This window comes from Cryptomeria japonica, chromosome 2, assembly GCF_030272615.1.
Source record: "Cryptomeria japonica chromosome 2, Sugi_1.0, whole genome shotgun sequence".
NCBI classification, from domain to species: domain Eukaryota; kingdom Viridiplantae; phylum Streptophyta; class Pinopsida; order Cupressales; family Cupressaceae; genus Cryptomeria; species Cryptomeria japonica.
The window spans coordinates 251,759,505-251,774,933 of record NC_081406.1 but is presented as its reverse complement, the minus strand read 5'-3'; the positions used below and the strand labels follow the sequence as shown (position 1 = coordinate 251,774,933).

Here is a 15,429-nt window from a genome sequence, read left to right as displayed (position 1 = left end):
TAAGGGAAACCTTTATGCTTTCTTTACTTACGCTGCCTTTTCACTGGTTACTGGCTACCACGTGGCAATCAACCATTAGCCTTGGAAAACTCTTCGCATTTAGTTCAACGTCAGCCACGTGTCCTTCCCTTATAACTGTCGGTTACACCTTGGCAGGCCCTCAACTTCTTCTAAAACCACATGTCCACGGAAACGTCACCATCTAGCATGACACCTAGACAAACCCTCTCTTCTTTTCGCTATTTCGCGAAGCATATCCTTTGGTTGGTCAAAATGGAGTTGATCTCCTTTTAACCTCATTCTTTATCTGTCTTCGGGGCTAAAAAACCTTTTCGCCATTTTACAGGGCATAAAACATGAGCATTTTACCTTTTCGAATTCACGCGGGCCATTAGATTATTTTTGACTTGCTCGATGCTTAACAATCTTAACTGAATCCGGTAGACGTGGGCCCTCTGACTCAACTTCAAACACCTGGCATCTAGTCACTTTCAAACTGACATGTCAGTCTTTCATTTGCTAGGAGAAAACACTGGGTTCCACCTCATCCTTGCCACCTGTATCTACCAGGTCACTTCTTATCCCACGGCATGACTCACCTCTGGGACCCACCTTTTAACCCTTAGACCCGCCTTGCTGACTATTGTGGCCTCTGCCACATGCCATCATCTTACTCACCCTCTAGACCAGCTGGACCGTCTGCTTGGAGTGCCATGTCATTTCGCTACTTCGCGAAAGCTTACTGTTGAGCATTTTCATCCTACAAAACAGTGCGAACCATCGGATCAGATTGGACTTGATCATCCTTTAGTCATTTAGAAAGTCTTCGTTGCAGGGTCCCACCAGACACTTTCATCATTTCGCGAAAGGTATTTCACTTGCAAGTTCAAGTTGCAAAATAACGCTAGCCATTGGATCTTGGACGAGATGATGCATTTTAAACCGGGCCAAATGCGCCATTTAGAACACTTCTCCCTTTCACCATTTTGTGAGTCTTAAACCATGTGCAACTTCGCCTAGCGAAATAGTGAAAACCATAGATCCACCTGAGAACTGCGCACAACTTACTGGGCCTGACAACATTAGGAAGAAAAGACATAAGGCATAAAATTTTACAATTAATTCAACAACCGCCTAGTTAAAAGACATGGGGGGACACCTCCTACGACCCTAAGACCCATTACTTAAGTGGATAAAGTAACGAAGGAATAGAAACCAGAGGGTTATTTTTGATAAAACATTGAACGATTTAAAATTAAAGCCCTAAACCCCTAGGACCTAACACAGAGCTGAAGCAATTGATAGTGTGTCTAATTCAAAATTTCAAAAACTTAGCCAATTATGGGAAAGGAAAACCCATTTTTTAAACAGTGATAACAGCATCTTCCTTAGATTAATGTATATTAAGTGCAACTCCAAGTATCTCTTAGTGCATAAACTGTGATGACCCATTTCAAGTTATATGCCCCTGGGTTGACATATAAATAAGCTCTAATTATGAGAATGATAGCTACTTAGTAAGGATATGTTATCCCTAAGTTGAGGTTGTACACCCAATTATTATATCATTATTGGAGCCCAACATTTTAGGTGTTTTTATTGGAGATGTTGTCAAACTAGGAGTTTGTTGGAGTTATAGGATTTCATTTATAGCACTCTATTATAGAATAAAATCTCTCCTTTAGGAATAGTATAAACTATATCAATACCACACCATTCTCAGTTATGTAGGTTTAATGATAAATAAGATATATCTGTATACATGGGAGAAGAGATGCTCTTTGGAGATTTCTTCCAAATGAAGACCATGTTCAGGAACATCTAGTTGTGGACTAGTCTATTTAAAAGGAAACAAATCCTTTTACACATATTTTTTGCCGAAATAAACAATAACCCCTTAGAGAATCTTTTTCCTCAACCATCTAAACCATTAGTAGAAAATCATTTTGCTACATTAGCATAATACCAAGAAAATATGGTTGGCGTTGGTGTTGGTGTTGGTGGTGGACATCCTCCACCTCCACCTGACTTTACATTCAAATTCCCTATATTTATACAAAGAGATAATGCTAATCTAAAAAATATTCCCCCAACAACTCTTCCACATTTTTATGGCCTTGCAACAAAATATCTAGATACATTTCTCTTTGAGTTTGATGAGTTGTGTAGAAGCTATGATTATACAACAAATGCACACAAGCTCAAATTGTCTCTCTAGTCTAAAGAATTTATCTTTCTGTTGGTTTATGGCCTTAGGAGAAGATTATATAATTGATTGGGATACCATGAAGGGGGAGTGATATAAGAGGGGATGATATCTTTCAAATGTAGCAAAAGGAAGATGAGTCTTTAGAAGATTATGTTAAAAGAATCCTCTTTAGCCTAAAAAAGTCCAAACATAATCAATTAAGTAAGCATTCCCATAAATTAGTTTTTCAAAGAGGATTCAATGATGAATTTATGGAGGATTTAGATTTGATATGAGGGGGAGATATTACTCAAGCCACTTGGGAAGAAATTTAAAAGATTTGTCAAAATTACTCTAGAGCTACCATAAAAACGATAAGAGGATATAGTCTCTCATCAAATAAATCTAGCTCAAGAGTTTCAAGGATAGAATTGAGTAATTTATTGAAGGATTTCAAGAAAGACAACATTAATAATATGGCTACATAGTTAGATACTCTTCAAGCTAAGTATAATCATGATGAGGTTGAGGCTATGTTGGCAAAATATTACCCACATCATAGGCAAAAAAAGAAAGATTGTAGATGTAAGAAGATTGCCAACATAGATAGAAATTCATTACAACTAGAGTTTAGAATAGTTGACTATGATGAAGGAAAAATTTTATATTTATCTCAAAGAAGGCCATGGGACCCGAGACAAGGTATGTCTTAGACCCTCTATCTTTTATATTCCTCATGAAAACTCTTATTCAAATAACAACCCTAATGGTAATTGGCACTCATTCGATGAATTTTGATGCTTGATTAGTGGTTTAGGGTTGTCATTGATGGAAACTCTTCTTGATAATCCTATCCAGTAATCATGGATCTTGATATCCAGAAGTGGATGTGAAATGGTAGCCAGTTAACCCGTATTTCAGGTTGAGCAAAGTAGTTTTGGTCTAGAAGATTTCAGGTGATTGTAGTGTTATGAATCGTGTATGGGATGATTGGGCCAACATAGAGACATCATTTTATCATTGATTTGGTGATCCACATTTATCTTTGATGATCCATTCAAGTCGACATATGAATACACATTACATTAGCAATATGAGGTGATGAATGATCTATGTTGTGATTACAGATATATAAGATTGGTGCAGAAGACCTTTTTGGTGTGTGGTGTGATTGATATGTGAGCAACCGGTGATCGATAATCCTTTGTAGCACAGTTTCACATGCACATTCTTGATCTTATAGTTGACTAAGATAGGAAATAGAGAAAAGTTGCAAAGCATATTTAGTTAGAGATTTGGCACTTAATCGAAACTCATCCAGGCATTATTAGATTCTATTTTGGAGTTCATTCATTTTAATCCATCACTGTTGATGATCTGTAAGCCAGTGAGACTTTGGGGGTTGTTTCCCTTATTGTAATTGAGTAGTGAGCTCTAGGCAATGTGTCTGAATGATTGTGCATTCTCACCCATGAAATATTTTTTTCTACTGGCCATAGTGGAATAATATTGTGGGTTCAAATCCCACCATGGTTTTTCCCATTTCATTTTCCACATAAAAAAAATCTTGGTGTTATAATTTTTTGGTTGGTTGTTTTGAGTTTATGCATTTCAGTTTCATTCTTATGCTTTCGATGGCTTAAAATTAAATCATAAAATCAGATAATCCATAGAACATTGATTCACCCCACCCCCCTCTTAGTGTTCCTTGGTTCCAACAATTGGTATCAGATCATAGTTCCTCTGACAAAGACTAACCTCTTGAGGAAGGTCTGGGAGATTGACTCAATGGATTTCTGTTTTTAGAGATAGCTTAGTGTGGCACTTGAGGACCTTGATGCAGCAAGAAATGAGATTATTACCTTAAAGAGAAACTCAAATATATTTGAATACTTCATTAATGACTTGAAGGATCAAGTGAACTCTACAAGAGATAAGAGGAAATAGTTGATGGACAAGCTGAAGGAGAAAGAAGATCAATGCATGGAGAACCAAGATAAAGTTGACAAGCTTGAGAGAGATAATGTTGTACAAAGGAATGAAACTAAATCCATCGTGATGAGGTTGACTAAAGAGATTAAATCTGTCAAGGATGATCTGAAAGGCAAAAATCCCTAGTTACTAGATGAAGATCCTACACCGGATTTGGGTGCAGATCCATTGTCAACTTTTGGTTCATCTTTTTTGACCCACATCTTCTCATGATTGTCTCTGATCTCCATCTGAAATCAACAATAGGGCTCAACCTATTTTCAAGAAACATCCTTTCAAATCTGTCAAGGATGATCTGAAAGGAGAATTTTCCTTTGTACCGTACTGACATTCTTCATAATGAGGACATCAAGGCATATATCCACTATGATCTTGAAGAACTCTAGAGTCTTGATATGTTGACCCTATAAAACAAGAACTTGGTGAACAAGTTGGGGAATCTCAAGCTAGAATATCAGCATTTGTAGGTTAAGGGTTTCACTCAGTTCGTACACTTTCCAACATTTTATGAGAAAGAATGGATGTGGTTTGTACTCAATAGAATTCATGATGAATTTATGTGGTTGGATAAGCCTTACAAGATCACTAAGCAATAAATCCAGGTCATGACTTGTTTGTGCGGATCCGATAAAGTTCCTAACTTAAGGGAAATATCAAACAATATTGTGATTGCCACCATTGGTTCTCAATTTGATAGCAAAGCAATGGCAATCAATGATATTTTAGAACATGATGTCGAGTTTGCATCAATGGTGGTTGGATATAAAGTATACTAGTCAAGAAGACAAAACTTTGTCTCTAGTACAACAATATACTCTACCTATTTGATGTTGAAGGAAGGTAAGAGGTATGATTTGTGTACAGTTCTCTTGAATGAGTTACTGAGCAATTTGAATAAAATTAAACAAGACAAGAATCACACCTTTAAGTTTGGCACCCTTATCATCTGTTTGGCTCTATATTTCATGAATGAAATCCCTGGTGTTCAAAGAAAGGTCCAATGGTCCTATGACAAGCCGATTGCTATGAAAATATGGGAAGAGATTATGGGGATTAGTGATGCCACAATGAGGATATCTATTCTATGAGGTTATTTTAAAATTTTTCAAGCCACAATGAAGAGGGAAGAAAGAATCCCATTAGAAATAGTGAAGTGTGAGAAAAAAAATTACTTCATGATTGACAAAGACCAATGTCTAATGGAAGCAGTTGAGCCAAGGATTGTATGGATTATTCCAATGGGTTATGAAGTTGATGCTATAACCCTTGATTATTATGCTCAACATATGTTGAGTCAGCCGGTTGATGAGAAAGAAGAGAGATTTGGTACATTTAAGGAGAAATACTTAGAGTTGCACAAGTAGTTCACAAACCCTTTAAGGAAGAGGAAAGTATCTAAGATGGTTGAGGAAGTGGCAGTGTAGATGGGATTCACCTCGGAGGTGGTGAAGCAGGCTTGAGAGAAACATGCTCAAATGGAGGCTAAGGAGGAAACCAAGAAGCCTAAGGCCAAACCGGTTCCCTCTAAAGCTAAACCAAAGGAAACCAAGTCTACCCCTACTTCAATTGCACCATATAAAGGATAGAGCTCATCCATAAAGGGACTTTTGAAGAAAAAGGAGAAGTCTAAATGAACATATGTTATTCTATCTTCGGTGGCATCTGAGACTGAGTCAGATGAAGAAGAAAATAAGGCTAAGAAGAAAGGTGAATTTGTAAGGGTGGCGATAAAACCACAATCCAGTGTTGTGGAATAGAGGAAGAAAGATAAATATGAACCTACCCTTACCAGAAGACCCAAGAGGGGAAGGAAGGCCAAAACTCAATTGGATGATGATATTGAAACGAAAAATTTGCAAGGTAAATACACATTTGTTCCTCCATTGAAAATAGATCAATTGATTGATGAGATAATTGTTGTTAGAAATTTGAAAAATATTGGAGTATATTATGAGAATCTAGATGAGGCAGATCAGAGAAAGGTTGAAGAAGAAGTTGTTTTGTAATTACACAACTTTAGCAAAAATTTGATTGAGCTAGAGTGTTGTATTCCTAATGATATATATAGTATTATTGATGGGAGGAGATTAGACTGCCAGTAAAATTGATAAGGAAATGAAAGAAAGAGAATTGATTAATGTTTGCACCTAAGTCTCCCAAGATGAAGCCAAAAGGTTTATTGAGGGAGCAAACAAAAAAAAATTCTGAAGCAGAAAAAGGGTGAACAAGTTGATGATTGGAAGGGTTGAAGAGGTGAGGAATGATATTGAAGACACTTGGAGAAGAATCATGAAGAACAACCCCTTGTATAGTGATGTAGTTCATACTTCCCATACAGAAGTAAAGGAAGGTGTCTCCAATGATAAAAAGGATGAAACTCGACAAACCGAGGAGCATCTGGAAGACCAAGGCAATGCAACACGTGATATTGAGATCAATGCAAATCCTCTAGTGGTAGATAATATTCAAAAGGATGATACTGCACCAAGTGGAAACACCAGTGCACAGGATAAAGAAGATGATGTTGAGGTGACGGAGCCAGAGAAGTCAAAGGTACGAGATGCAGAGGTAGATAAAGGGAATGGATTTATTAATCTGGCAATTGACACTCCTCTAGTCACAAGGACCATACCCCAAATCTCTATCAATCTTGATGGTCCTCTATACCTTGGACAGATGTCTCTTGTTGAAAAGTTAATGCTTGCAGCAACTGTGCAAGCTCGGGCCATTCAGGATTTGGTCAAGTCAGAGTTTAAAAATGAAAATCTTATTTTGATGTTTGTTGATGTGTTGTAGAAGGTGGTTTTGGGAGTGCAACTATATCCCAATTCTAGCCCCTCCAGTAAACTATCACAATTGATTAATAATATAAATACCAATTTTGATTCTTTGGAGAAGTCTACTACTAGGCAGGTATTAGATAGATTTAAGGAGGTCAGAATGCAGACATTTTGGAAAATGATAGAAGATGATAGAGTGAGATTGAATAAAGGTCTACAAACTATTTATGATGTATTGGCTGAAGGTGGTAAAATATATAAGTCTTGTTTGATTTTGCCAAAGCTCATAGTAGACATAGACAAGCAAATAAGTGTTTGCCAAGGTAAACTTGCTTGTATTTCACAGTATTTTGATCCTAATGTATCCCTTAACAATAGTGTATAAGGATAGATAATGGCTCTCAATAATCAAATCTCGACCCTTAATGCAAATAAGGATGTAATTTGGAGGAGAGTTGGTGAACTCCGGAATTTGATTGCCCCCTGGTTTGACATCATGTTAAGTAATAAGGTTGACTGTCTAAAGGTTGTGGGACAACCTGTTCCATCTAAACTAAAGAAAATGGAGATTCATGCATATGTTTTCAATGCATTCACCACAGTCTTGGATAACTTGAAGAGTGGTTGGGATACTCAACTGGGGTTTTTCAAGACAATGTTTGTTGATATCTTCAAATACTTGTAAAATATTTGATAGATATCTTTGTATATAAGTTTTGGACTGCACCCCATCTTTGGTAATGTTGTTAAATGGGGAGAGTAAAGGTGAAAAATTTTATAGGTTTCATAATTCATTGTCTAAGGGGGACCCTTAGAAATTTTCATCCAGTGTATAGGTTTTCAACATAGCCATTTTTCATGAGTGTTGCCATCAATACCAAAGGGGGATATTGTTGGAAATTGATACTCATCCAATGCATTATAATGCTTGATTAGTGGTTTAGGGTTGTCAATTGGAAGATCTTCTTGATATTCCTCTTTGGTAATCATGGATCTTGATATCTAGAAGCGGTTGTGAACCGGTAGCCAATTAACCAGTATTTCAGGTTGAGCAGAGTAGTTTTGGTCCAAAATCTTTCCAGTGATTGTAGTGTTATGAATCATGTATGGGATGATAGAGCTGACATAGAGACATCATTTTATCATTGATTTGGTGATCTTAATTTATCTTTGGAGATCTGGTCAAGCCAACATATGACTACATGTTACATTAGAAATACGACTTGATCAATGATCTATTTTATGATTGTAGATATATAAGATCGATGCAGAAGACCTTTTTGGTATGTGGTGTGATTGATATGCGAGTGAGTGGTGATCAAGAATCCTTTGTAGCGTATTTTTACATGTGCATTCTTGACCTGGTAGCTAACTGAGACAGAAAATAGAGCAGAGTTGTAGAGTAGATATAGTCAAAGATTTGGCACTTAATTGAAACTCATACAGGCATTGGTAGATGCTATTTTGGAGTTCATTTGTTGTAATCCATCATTGTAGATAATATGTAAGGTAGTGAGCCTTCCAATCTTGCTGCCCTTATTATAATTGAGCAATGAGCTCTAGGCAGTGTGCCTGAATGCTTGTGCATTTCCCCTCATGTAATATTGTTTTTCTACTAGCCATAGTGGAATAATATTGTGGGTTCAAATCCCATTGTGGTTTTTCCCATTTGGGTTTCCACATAAAAAAAATCTTGGTGTTATTTTTTTTGGTTGGTTGTTTTGAGTTTATGCATTTCACTTCCATGCTTATACTTCTAGTGGCTTAAAATTAAATTAGAAAATCCGATAACCAGTAAAACACTAATTCATCCCCCCCCCTCTGAGTGTTCCTTGAATCCAATAAATTCATGGCAACCTCCATACTTTGAAAATTGGGGAAACTATGGGACATCACCTTGGAATAACCAACAATGGTCATGGCCAAACTATCAAACTCCTAATCCCCAACCTAAATGGTAGCCACCTCTTGGGAACTAGAAATAGTCACCTTAATAGAGAGGGGGTAAATAGTGGTCTAACCAACCTATTGGTTACTTGCAACCACAACCACCACCTTCTCAAACAACCCTCATCCCACCTATAAACCCAAACTCAAATTCACCCAAACCTACTCAGTTACCAACATAGCCTACACCAAATCCTAACAATAAACTAGAGCAATAGGCATACTCTTATGATGGCATTTAATACCCTAGTTATGTTGTGGATATAAGTGACCAACACCTACACTTAGGTAAGACTCTATAGTCACCTACTCCTATTATTAAAGAGCTTAAAATTGATGAGGATGACACTATAAATTCCAACATCCGGCCAAATAACTTGTCTATTCAAACAAATTAGTCAATTCAGTCTGCGACAACTCAACCTATTGATCCAATGTCCCCATTCCCACAAAGGCTAGAAAGAAAAAAACCAGAACTCGCTTTTGATCTTCTAGATCAATTAAAGCATGTGTGTGTGTCAAAATCCCTTTATTTTTTGCCATTAAAGATCTTCCTATATATGAAAAAACAATAAGGTATTTATGCATGAAGAAGCTAGGTAGGAAGGTAAAGGACTCACAGACAATCCATGTGGTAGAGAAGCTAGCAAATATAATGCTAGGAAAAGTAATTGTCCCTAAATACTCTGATCTAACTAGTCTAATGGTAGTACTTTTGATTAATGGAATATCAATAAAGAATGCTCTCATGGACCTAGGTGCAACTATCAATGTTATGACTAAGGATATCATGTAGCATCTAAACATCACTGATCTGATACCTACTCCTACTATCCTATAAATTCCACTCAATGGTGGCTCAAGAATACCTCAAATAAAGGGAAACCTACACCAAAGGTTACTCATTAGGAGGTACATACTCTCCACCAAATGGAAGGACAACAACTCACTTCAAACGAGCTACATGCTTCCCAAGTCAAGGAGATTCTTTAATTCTTGATACGAGACACTCATCAACACCATGATGGCTTGGGAATGTTATAGAGATAAAGGGCACAAACTTTGATGCACAAGGTCACCACTAAAAACTACCATCAAAGGCTTATAAGCAACAATACTCCAAAACTAGGAATTTGAGGACACTGGCACCTAGATGGGATACTAGAACCTAGATACAATACTAGTACCTATGTGTTGTAGTTTGAGTCTAGCAATAGAGTCCTATTTTGCCATTAGGGTCCTCTAAAAGAATTATTTTTTAGATAGGGAATTGTGGTCCCTATGGAGCATTGGTGTCTAGACTAGTGAGCAATTCCAAGTAGGGATAGGGTCCCCAAGTCAACCCAGATACCCTGTACTAGCCCAAGATAGACCACAACAAACACAAAAACCTAAAATGGTAAAAATGACACAAAGTCAAATGGAGAATTATATCTCCGAAGCATGAAATGACGCCAATATGGAAAGGATAAGGTAAGAAGATGCATCAATACCTTATGAACAGTGTAGACATTTCCCTAAGAAAAATGACACAAGCGAAAGAAGAAAAATACAAAATGACTCTTACAAGACATTACAAATGCTATAAGAAGGTCTAAGTTGGCATATAAACCTCACAAGATCCTAGGAAATAATTTTTAGGACCAAGACAAGTGCATGGTAGGTACACAACACAGCCAAATATGAATCTAGTACTTGTTAAATTCATTTTAGAACCAAATTAACAGGTTCCTACATTCATTTTATTTAATACCATGAAAACTTAAAAAAGAAAACATGAAACCATCCATGCTTGGTACTAACACTAATACACATGAAAGCATTTATACTAATGGTACCATGTATGTGGTTTAGGATTAGATAGGAACTCCCCAATACCCCCAAATACTTGTTAGAATAAAATAGCTTCCACAAGAGATAATAGTGAGATAACTTGCATAATAATTCACTGATTGAATAATGGTTGAATATGAAATGTACAATGATAGGCCTTGCTTATATAGGCAAGATATGAATGTGTATGACAACTACCCCTATTACAAAAATTAAATCTTTGATGAATATATTAAATTCCTAGATAACTAAAAGTAAATGAGGTAAACATGGCCCCATTATAAATAACTTCTAAAAATGACACCTAGGATATAAGGACATCTAAGTCCTAATTAAACTTAACATGTGAATAGGTTCCCACTAATAACTAGATAGGAAATAACCTCAACCACACTAACACCCCCCTTAAGTGCAACTTACAAAGATGAAATCATTATATGGATTATAATGATGACGATGAAATATGCAATATGATGATGATAGGTCCCAAAAACTAGGCCATGTTATATACCCATGTATAAATGATCTCTCATAAATGGAGAAATGGAGTAAACCCCATGGGAAAAAAATCCTCTCCAAAAAGGAGAAATGAAAACAAGATCGCGTACAACTGAAAGAAAAATTATTTTATATATCTCATCAATACTCTCAAGAACTACATTCATCATTAATATAATATACAAAAAATATCCACCACACCCCCCCCTGTGAGAGGTAAAGAGATAGTAAGAAAACCCCTATAATGAATAATCTCCTATAAGAATGGAAAGTTTCTAAAATAAAAACATGATCCAATGCTTAAAATAACTTAATTCCCCTTAGTAAGAAACAAAACTAAGTACAAATATAGGAACTCTTCCCATTTAGGATATGCTTTGAAAGTTGTAAGCATGAAAAATGATGATTATGTCTCTAAAAAAATTTAATATGTTGTTGGGCATTGTTGCTAATAAGATATGTTGTTGTCATTGATGTCAACATATTCCTGTGATTTATTACTAGATGGTGATTGCAGATTGGTTTATTGAGATCATGTTTTGGTGTATGGAGTATTTCTAATGTTATTACACCTTTTTGTATTAGTTTCAATAATCCAGGAAGCTTAATTGATCATATCATATGATCCAGTTTGTAGTTGTTTTTCTTATCAATGTTTTGTAGATTTTGGTATTTCCTCCGATAAATCTCAGTGTGATCAGATCTTGAGAATATATTTTGGGAGATTGTTTGGGATGTTCATGTGTATCTTTTTTCTATATGGTTTGTGATTTGGTGCTCTAAAAATTATCATTTTTTTGGCAGTTGTTGTCGTTTGAGTGTTCTTGAGTTTTAGACGTTGATCGATGAAGATTTGATAACTAGTGTTGGTGCAACTATTGTTGATAATTCTAACATGCTTGATAGTGTTTCCTAATTGTTTCCTAATTGTTTCCTATTTGTTTTGATGATCCAAATTGATCATTGTGCAATTTTTTGGTGATTTTACTTAGCCGATGATGTTCTTCGTGTTATGGGATATTCCTAGTGGTCTAGCGTGTTGCGGTTGATCGTGGCATGATTTTTGGTGGTGTTGTGTATTCAAAGATTTGATTTAGGTCCTTGTTATATCATGTATATCATTATATTGGGCAGGTGGTCAATCTTAGTATCATGTAACATAATTTTATAATTGGGTGTTGAGCGTTGAGGGTTTAGTCGACCTTGTTGTCAAGGTTGATGAAGAGTATAAATAGGTGATAGTCATGTAATTTGGATATCAATCTTGTGTCAACATTATCGAAGAGTGGTGTATGTGCGAACAAAGGGATTGTGTGTTTTATTGAGTAGAGATTGGTGTAGAGAAGACAAATGTGCTTAACTATAACTGTCATTGGGCATTAGTAGATATTATTATTGTAGTTCATTCCTTTCAGATTGTAGTCTGAATCTTGTTGTAATTCAGTGAGACTTCCTTGAGGGTTGTAGCCTTCCAGGTTATTATATCTTGAGTTGTGAGCTCTAGGCAGTGTGTCTGAATGTTGGCGCATTCCCCATTTTAATTATTTTCATATACTACTGCAGAGTATCATCTTATTGTGTGTAGGTTCCCACCATGATTTTTCCCTTAACTAGGTTCTCCATGTCAAAATCTTGGTGTTGTGTGTTGTACTATCAATTTGCTTATCTTTGGTTTTGTTGCAGTTAATCAAATTTGTATTTATAGTTAAGTTTGTAGATCTAATGAAAACTAATTCACCCCCCCTCTCATTTTTCCTTCATTGTTGTTGCCAACAATTGGTATCAGAACTAGATCCTCCAAAATAAACTTAATCGCTTTAGGAGATCCGAGATGGCAATTGGAGGTGTTATCTTTAAGAAAGAGACTCTAAGATTTGATGGAAGCAACTATGTTGTATGGAAGAACCAGATGGCGGTGCATTTGAGATGTATTGGAGAGGATTACTAGAAAACTGCAAAGAATGCCTCTTTTGTTCCTCTGAATGGACCTGTTACTATTGATGAGATCAAGGAAGATGAAAATAACATCAGAGCTAAGTAAGTATTGTTGAGTTCCCTAACTGATTCAAAAATGACTAATGTAATGGGACTTTAGACTACACATGAGATATGGGAGAAGCTTGAAACCTTGTATGAAGGAGATAAAACAAGTCAAAGTTGCTAAGATGCAGAGTTTGAAAGGGAAGTATGAGATGTGAAAGATGGGAGTGTTGGTCTTGGAAATAAGCCACACCTAGATCGATGATGGACTAGTCCAAGAGGGGCCAGTAGCTCAGTGGTAGAGCACTCTATCAGTGTATGGAAGGTCCTAGGTTCAATTCCTAGTTGGTCCATGTCTTTGACATGGTATCAAAGATAGGTCCAGGCTAGGAGCCCCAGGCACACGAGAGGTGTGGCTTAAGGGAGTTGTTGGTGTTGGAAATAAGCCACACCCAGACTGACGATGGACTGGTCCAAGAGGGGCTAGTAGCTTAGTGGTAGATCACTCCAGCAACGTATGGAAGGTCCTAGGTTCGAGTCCTAGCTGGTCCATGTCTCAACAAGGCGAAGATGAGAACATAAATTCCTTTATGGCTAAGGTGAATTAACTTGTCCTAGGTATCAGATGTGTTGGTGGAACCCTTGAAAAAGATGAAATTGTTACTAAGGTGTTGAGATGATTGCCTCTTTCTTACAAACATAAGGTAGCTACTATAGATGAGATCCAAAGTGTGACTACTATGACAAGAGATATGTTGGTCGGAAATATTGTTGCATTTGAATTTAGTGAATTTGGTGAATAACATAGAAAGTCTAAGACAACATTTAAAGCATTTGTATCTGAAAAACAAAAGTATGATCCTGATGAATGCAAAATATCCAGATATGAAAGAGAAATAAGAGAGATGGAAGAGAAAGAAAGAGAATTGGATGATCTTGAAGTATTGATTGCCCAAAGATTGCCTAAGGGAGCTGGTAAGTACGATGGAAAATTGCCTCTGAAATGTTTCTCTTGCATTAAGATAGGACATTTTTCTTCTAGATTCCCAGAGAGAATGTCTAAATATGATAGGCATGATAAATTTGATAAGCATGATAGGAAACATAGATATGAGGAGCATGAGAAGTATGATAAGCCTAATCGGAAGTATAAGCATCAGAAGAACTATTATTATGTTGTTGATGAAGGTGTCACAGATGAAGAATTGGAAGGAGATGAAGCTGTGTTTATTGTTATCAAATAAGATGGACTAGTACATGTTTATTCCACAAGCTGGACTATTGAGGAGAAAACTTTAGCTACTAAAGTTGAAGAGAAAGATGAATGGATGATCGACAACAGTTTTTCACATCATATGAGTGGTGATAAAAGCAATTTTTTGAGAATGGAAAGATATGATGGTGGAATAGTAAGGTTTGGAAATGACAAAGCCTATCTAATTTGTGGTAGAGGTTCTATTTCCTTTGATAGTAATCATAACACTAATGATGTCTTGTATCTTGAAGGTTTGAAGCATAATATTTTAAGTGTTGGATAGATGGTTGATAAAGGTTATAATTTACAATTCAAGAATGGAAAATGCAAGATCCTAAATGCCTCTGCTATAGAGATTGCATCAAGAACTAAGACTGGAGGTAATATCTTTCATTTGAATGCTGGTGAGAAAAGTTGTTTGATTCTCAGATTGATGAAATTTGGTTGTGGCATAGAAGAATGTGTCATGTTAATTTTGATTCAATGATTAAGATTGGTTCTACAGAAGTTGTTAGAAATCTGCCTAAAATTGTTAAACCTACTAATCTGGTATGTAAGGAATATCAAATGGGTAAGCAAACAAGAATTTCTTTCAAGAGTAAGAAGTATACATCTGATGGATTGCTAGATCTTGTGCATACTGACCTATGTGCACCTACAAATATTAGAAGTGTGCAGGGTGACAGATATTTTATGTTACTAATTGATGATTGTTCTAGCATGATGTGGGTTGTCTTTTTGAAAGAAAAATCAAAAGAATTGGACAAATTCAATATATTCAAAGAAAAGGTTGAGACTGCGATAGGATTGAAGGCGAAAATTTTGAGATCTAATAGAGAAGGAGAATTTTTTTCCGGTGAGTTTGAGTCATTCTGTGATAAGCATGGATTTGGAAGATAATTATCTAATCCTAGAACCCCATAGCAAAATGGATTTTTTGAAAGAAAGAACAGGAC

At 36.2% G+C, this 15,429-nt stretch overlaps 1 non-coding gene across 1 annotated transcript; it reads left to right on the top strand.

Annotated features, from left to right (window-relative positions):
- The first annotated feature begins 13,499 nt into the window (after positions 1-13,499).
- On the top strand, positions 13,500-13,571 carry TRNAT-AGU (transfer RNA threonine (anticodon AGU)). The gene has a single exon. It is a non-coding gene; the product is annotated as a tRNA-Thr (tRNA).
- The last annotated feature ends 1,858 nt before the right edge of the window (positions 13,572-15,429 follow it).